Genomic DNA, 7,867 nt, shown 5'->3' with positions numbered 1-7,867 from the left:
ATTGCACATAAAACCAGATACCTTTAGGACCCTGCTGACTTCTTGTGGTGTAATCCCGTGTTGTTATCTGTTGTTTAAGGGTGCTTGGCTTTTGTCATACTCACTTGCTGAATATTATTTTAAAAGGCAACAACTTTGGTAAATGCATGAGTCTTATTAGCCTTGTAAAGTCACTTACTACTAAATTAAATCACTGTCTCTCTCCCTATTTAGATCCTAGTTAGCCCCCAAGCTAACTGCTCACCACTGGCACCTAGACTACCTACGCTGATCTTACGGACTCTCCAAGTGCGAATGCACCTACCAACTACTATAAATTAACTGATAATAGATGTAAAACACCCAAAGAGTTTTAGGGTAAATAACAATTTTTGAGCCACACTTCCTAGTCAGGACGTGCTCCGTTGGCGGGAATCAGACAGTACCTCACATAAAATCAGCCTCTGTAAATTTATTCCCAAACAGTAAATCCAGGGAAAAAGGCAAGCATTTACTTTTAAAAATTGACTACTGCACCTAAAACCAGATACCTTTAGGACCCTGCTGAGTTCTTGTGGTGTAATCCCCGTGTTGTTATCTGTTGTTTAAGGGTGCTTGGCTTTTGTCATACTCGCTGAATATTATTTTAAAAGGCAACAACTTTGGTAAATGCATGAGTCTTATTAGCCTTGTAAAGTCACTTACTACTAAATTAAATCACTGTCTCTCTCCCCTATTTAGATCCTAGTTAGCCCCCCAAGCTAACTGCTCACCGCGTGGCACCTAGACTACCTACGCTGATCTTACGGACTCCCTCCAAGTGCGAATGCACCTACCAACTACTATAAATTAACTGATAATAGATGTAAAACACCCAAAGAGTTTTAGGGTAAATAACAATTTTTGAGCCACACTTCCTAGTCAGGACGTGCTCCGTTGGTGGGAATCAGACAGTACCTCACATAAAACCAGCCTCTGTAAATTTATTCCCAAACACTAAATCCAGAGAAAAAGGCAAGCATTTACTTTTAAAAAATTGACTACTGCACCTAAAACCAGATACCTTTAGGACCCTGCTGAGTTCTTGTGGTGTAATCCCCGTGTTGTTATCTGTTGTTTAAGGGTGCTTGGCTTTTGTCATACTCACTTGCTGAATATTATTTTAAAAGGCAACAACTTTGGTAAATGCATGAGTCTTATTAGCCTTGTAAAGTCACTTACTACTAAATTAAATCACTGTCTCTCTCCCCTATTTAGATCCTAGTTAGCCCCCCAAGCTAACTGCTCACCGCGTGGCACCTAGACTACCTACGCTGATCTTACGGACTCCCTCCAAGTGCGAATGCACCTACCAACTACTATAAATTAACTGATAATAGATGTAAAACACCCAAAGAGTTTTAGGGTAAATAACAATTTTTGAGCCACACTTCCTAGTCAGGACGTGCTCCGTTGGCGGGAATCAGACAGTACCTCACATAAAATCAGCCTCTGTAAATTTATTCCCAAACAGTAAATCCAGGGAAAAAGGCAAGCATTTACTTTTAAAAAATTGACTACTGCACCTAAAACCAGATACCTTTAGGATCCTGCTGAGTTCTTGTGGTGTAATCCCCGTGTTGTTATCTGTTGTTTAAGGGTGCTTGGCTTTTGTCATACTCACTTGCTGAATATTATTTTAAAAGGCAACAACTTTGGTAAATGCATGAGTCTTATTAGCCTTGTAAAGTCACTTACTACTAAATTAAATCACTGTCTCTCTCCCCTATTTAGATCCTAGTTAGCCCCCCAAGCTAACTGCTCACCTTGTGGCACCTAGACTACCTGACGCTGATCTTACGGACTCCTCCAAGTGCGAATGCACCTACCAACTACTATAAATTAACTGATAATAGATGTAAAACACCCAAAGAGTTTTAGGGTAAATAACAATTTTGAGCCACACTTCCTAGTCAGGACGTGCTCCGTTGGCGGGAATCAGACAGTACCTCACATAAAATCAGCCTCTGTAAATTTATTCCCAAACAGTAAATCCAGGGAAAAAGGCAAGCATTTACTTTTAAAAATTGACTACTGCACCTAAAACCAGATACCTTTAGGACCCTGCTGAGTTCTTGTGGTGTAATCCCCGTGTTGTTATCTGTTGTTTAAGGGTGCTTGGCTTTTGTCATACTCGCTGAATATTATTTTAAAAGGCAACAACTTTGGTAAATGCATGAGTCTTATTAGCCTTGTAAAGTCACTTACTACTAAATTAAATCACTGTCTCTCTCCCCTATTTAGATCCTAGTTAACCCCCCAAGCTAACTGCTCACTGCGTGGCACCTAGACTACCTACGCTGATCTTACAGACTCCCTCCAAGTGCGAATGCACCTACCAACTACTATAAATTAACTGATAATAGATGTAAAACACCCAAAGAGTTTTAGGGTAAATAACAATTTTTGAGCCACACTTCCTAGTCAGGACGTGCTCCGTTGGCAGGAATCAGACAGTACCTCACATAAAATCAGCCTCTGTAAATTTATTCCCAAACAGTAAATCCCGGGAAAAAGGCAAGCATTTACTTTTAAAAATTGACTACTGCACCTAAAACCAGATACCTTTAGGACCCTGCTGAGTTCTTGTGGTGTAATCCCCGTGTTGTTATCTGTTGTTTAAGGGTGCTTGGCTTTTGTCATACTCACTTGCTGAATATTATTTTAAAAGGCAACAACTTTGGTAAATGCATGAGTCTTATTAGCCTTGTAAAGTCACTTACTACTAAATTAAATCACTGTCTCTCCCCTATTTAGATCCTAGTTAGCCCCCAAGCTAACTGCTCACCAAGATGGCACCTAGACTACCTACGCTGATCTTACGGACTCCCTCCAAGTGCGAATGCACCTACCAACTACTATAAATTAACTGATAATAGATGTAAAACACCCAAAGAGTTTTAGGGTAAATAACAATTTTGAGCCACACTTCCTAGTCAGGGCGTGCTCCGTTGGCGGAATCAGACAGTACCTCACATAAAATCAGCCTCTGTAAATTTATTCCCAAACAGTAAATCCAGGGAAAAAGGCAAGCATTTACTTTTAAAAATTGACTACTGCACCTAAAACCAGATACCTTTAGGACCCTGCTGAGTTCTTGTGGTGTAATCCCCGTGTTGTTATCTGTTGTTTAAGGGTGCTTGGCTTTTGTCATACTCACTTGCTGAATATTATTTTAAAAGGCAACAACTTTGGTAAATGCATGAGTCTTATTAGCCTTGTAAAGTCACTTACTACTAAATTAAATCACTGTCTCTCTCCCCTGTTTAGATCCTAGTTAGCCCCCCAAGCTAACTGCTCACCGCGTGCCACCTAGACTACCTACGCTGATCTTACGGACTCCCTCCAAGTGCGAATGCACCTACCAACTACTATAAATTAACTGATAATAGATGTAAAACACCCAAAGAGTTTTAGGGTAAATAACAATTTTTGAGCCACACTTCCTAGTCAGGATGTGCTCCGTTGGCGGGAATCAGACAGTACCTCACATAAAATCAGCCTCTGTAAATTTATTCCCAAACAGTAAATCCAGGGAAAAAGGCAAGCATTTACTTTTAAAAATTGACTACTGCACCTAAAACCAGATACCTTTAGGACCCTGCTGAGTTCTTGTGGTGTAATCGCTCGGGCTCGCTCCGCTCCCCACCCTGCCCCCTTATTCCACCCGCCCCCACTACCTCTACTTTTATTAGGTCATCTAGCCCATCCCATATTCCATTCCACCAACCACAACTGTCTCCCACTTTGTCACTTTCCCTTCCCACATTTCTGACTCTCTATACTATTAAACATATTTCTTCTTGTCCTATCACTATATCATGGCCAAAAATACATACTCTAGCATCCCCTTTTTAGTACCACTCCTTCTTATTCCTTATCTTTTAACTAAATACGAAACTCACACACTCTCAGGTATTCCCCTCCCCAAAAGACAAACCTCCTCTCATTCAAACTATCCCTCCAATCTTATCTCTCCCTCACTTTACTCTACCAATACCCTAGGCTCAAAGATAGTCCATCCCACCCTCTACCACCCCAAGAAAACCACAACTAAAACCAATCTAAAATTACTATTTAAGCTCCAAAGACTACTAGACCACCTGAAAGTTTGTATCACTAAAGATGGCGATATCCACCCCAACCCAGGCCCTAGCACCACCCGAAGCTCTATACCCTCTACCTACGCTGGAAGTTCTGCTGGCTCTCTCCTTATATTTCACCTCAATATAAGAAGCATTAATAACAAAGTTCACAACTTACATGCGTTGCTAGCTACCCACTCCCCTGACATTATGTGCCTATCGGAAACATGGCTTAAACCAAGCACCAAGGATGAAGAAATTATCCCACCCGGGTATAATATTCTTAGGGCTGACCGGTTAACTAAAAAGGGTGGGGGAACAGCTGTTATATTTAAAAATTCACTGAACGTCATAAGGAATCCACTCCAACCTTCTAAGGTCTCCAACCTAGAACTGATTGCCCTAAAACTATGCTTAAACAGTCAAAAAAGCATTAACCTTGTAGTAATCTATATACCACCAGGAAAGAACTTAGAAAACCTAGAGCAAACCCTCAGCTGGTTAGCCACTAATTTCCCTCAAGAAACCATAATACTAGGAGACTTCAACATTGACTGGTCCCTCTACTCCAAACATATAAATCCCCACCCTATCAACCTATATGGGTTCTCCCAAAATATTCTATCTCCCACTAGAATAGGAAACACTCAACAAAAAGAGTATTATTGACTGGATTCTTACCAACAAGGGTAAAACAACTATACCACGGGACCCTTCCCAACGACCTTAGTGACCAACTTATTACTTATATCAGAAAACTCAAATGCCCACCTACTAACCTCCCCCAAACCAGACTAATTAGAAACAACAAGAAATTTGTCCCTAACCAATTTCTTGCAGAACTCAAATCTTGTAATTGGTCCATCCTAAAAACTTTATCGCTAGAAGAGAGCGTCTCTTATTTTAACAACACTTTCCTTAAGATACTTGACTCCCACGCCCCAAAGCGACTTATCAGAACCAAGGTACGAATTGCACCTTGGTTAACAGGAGACACCAAAACTAAAATTAAACTTCGGGACCAAGCCTGGAACAAATGGAGAGCTACCAAATCTCCCCTAGATCGCATTAAGTTTCAACAGCTTAGAAACTCAACTAAAACTGCCATTACTACAGATAAAAAACACTATTTCTGTCACCTCCAGGATAAACATCAGCATAACCCAAAGAAATTTTGGGCTGGATTCAATAATCTCCTCCATCCTGGCAAATCCACCACTCCCACCCCTGAGAAACTCATTGGGAAACATCCAGAAGTAATAGCCAACACCTTTAACTCTTTTTTTACCGAGACTATTCAATCACTAGCCAGTCAACTTTCCTCTACCCCCCCACCAGCAACCCTAACTAATGACCAAGACCACCCCTCCTTTAACTTACAGCCAATATCCACCTCCTATATACGTACCCTTCTGAAAAAGCTCAAACCAACCACCCTGGCGGCGGACCAACTCCCAGCAGACTACTTACAAATCGCATCAGATGCCATAGCATACCCCATATCAATCTTGATTAACAGAACCATAGCTGAAGCTACCATTCCCTCTATTTGGAAAATTTCCTATATCATCCCTCTTCACAAAGGCGGGACCTCTACAGACACATCTAACTACAGACCCATTGCTATACTGTCTCCACTAGCCAAAATTATGGAACGGTGTGTTCATAAACAGCTCATAAACTACCTCACCCTAAATAGTCTATTGTCCCACACCCAGCATGGTTTTCCCCATCATAGCACAACCACTGCCCTTCTCTCTTTCGTGGACTCACTCAACAGCAACCGTAACAACAAATTAATATCCTCCGCTCTCTTTCTTGACTTGTCAAAAGCCTTCGATATGGTCAATCACCAACTCCTGCTCCACACCTTGAAAACACTACGTCTTAGTAACCTCGCTATCAGCTGGTTCAATGCTTACCTCACTGGTAGAAAACAAGCCGTCCAATGGCAAAACAAGCTATCCGATCTACTCCCAAATAACATCGGAGTTCCCCAAGGCTCTATACTTGGTCCCCTTCTCTTCTCTGTCTTTATAAATGATCTTCACTCAGTCATCCCTAGAACCTCTTGTATTCAATATGCAGATGACTCCACCCTGATCTGCTCAGACATCTCCCTCACCAAACTCCAAGTTTCAACCCAGCAGTGCTTTACTATAGTTGAAAAATGGTTCTCAGATTTAAAACTCTTACTAAATCCTACTAAAACCAAGTTACTGCTATTTTTTCCCTCTGCATCCATCGGCCAAGGTAAAGAACCTCCAAACGCCAACAACCCTACTTTCCACGTGATCTCTATCAATGGAACCATCATAGAGCCTGTCTCCTACACCAAACTACTTGGTGTGACCATCGACCATAAGCTCAAATTTGACATACACATCAGCTTAACCATTAACTCTGTCAATAAGAAACTAGGCTCCATGTACAGAATAAATAACTTCCTAACCCCACACACCAAACTAACTATAGCTCGCACCCATCTCCTTTCAACCCTCCTTTATGCCTCCCCAATATTTTCATTCCTCAACAAGACTGAGCTAAATAAACTTTCTACAGCTTATAACCATATAGCCAGATTCATAACAGGGACGCCTTATCAAACCCACCACTGCCTAAATCTAAAGGCACTTGAATGGTTAGAACTGCCCAATATTCTCAAAATCAACCAACTCACTGAGGCATTTAAGATAATTAACCAACCAGACAACACCCCTCACTTAATAAAATACTTACCCCTACTCCAACCTAACCTGCCTCAGATCTTCTAAAACTGTCTGGGTACAAACCGTCAAATCTAATAACTCTGGAGGTGATGCTGTCTACACCAACTCCATTGGTAGGCTTTGGAACTCCCTCCCAACCAGCCTAAGAATTATTACTTCACTCAACCAATTCAAAAACACCTCAAAGAATTCCTCAAGTCACACTGGCTGTGCCCTGTACCAAACCTGACTAACAAAAGTTCAGGCCTGTACCACCCCAGAATTCCACCACTTCCCTCTAGGACGACAATTGCAATTGAAGCATGTGAGATTATTTACTTAAGTTCTGTGCCTGTTTTATATAGTGTGTAAAGCCAATTGTTGTATTTTTATTCTCTATTTCAACTACATGTATAGCCAATTGTTTTATTTTTATCTCTATTTCAAATATATGTAAAGCCTATAGTAATTTTTATTGTCTTAGCATCTATTATGTTATCTGTACCTTCTTCTTGGAGCTTTTCTCCCCGGGCCTCTACTGAAAATGGACATGTATCCAGCTAGACTAGCCCGGTAAACAAATGTAAAAGAAAATAATAATAAATAATAAATATATATAGATATATAGATATAGATATATAGATATAGATATAGATATATATATATAGATATAGATATATATATATAGATATATATATATAGATATAGATATATATATATATATATATATAGATATAGATATATATATAGATATATATATATAGATATATATATATATATAGATAGATAGATAGATAGATATATTGAATAGCTAAAGATTTGCTAACCATTTTTCTACTAAGCTGAAGCATTCCAGGGTTAGATTGTGTAGGCTGTCAGGGTCTTTTGCTGAGCAATTGATGGTAGTTTTGTCATTATATTTACCAAAGAGGCATTTTTACAAGCAGTAAAGAGATCCTTTATGAAGATGTTGAATAAAATGGGACCCAATATGGATCCTGTGGGACACAGATGGTTACAGGGAGAAAAGAAAAAGTATTATCGAGTCATTTGACT

At 40.0% G+C, this 7,867-nt stretch overlaps 1 long non-coding RNA gene across 1 annotated transcript; it reads left to right on the top strand.

The window, feature by feature from the left end:
• Positions 1–282: 282 nt before the first annotated feature.
• Positions 283–1,785, top strand: LOC122813533. The gene is made up of 4 exons (XR_006366702.1): positions 283–357; positions 721–868; positions 1,237–1,384; positions 1,753–1,785. It is a non-coding gene; the product is annotated as an uncharacterized LOC122813533 (long non-coding RNA).
• The last annotated feature ends 6,082 nt before the right edge of the window (positions 1,786–7,867 follow it).

Source organism: Protopterus annectens, chromosome 1.part1, assembly GCF_019279795.1.
Source record: "Protopterus annectens isolate FY-2018-M chromosome 1.part1, PAN1.0, whole genome shotgun sequence".
NCBI classification, from domain to species: domain Eukaryota; kingdom Metazoa; phylum Chordata; order Ceratodontiformes; family Protopteridae; genus Protopterus; species Protopterus annectens.
The sequence above is the reverse complement of the archived record's forward strand: the minus strand, read 5'-3'. Positions and strand labels throughout refer to the sequence as shown.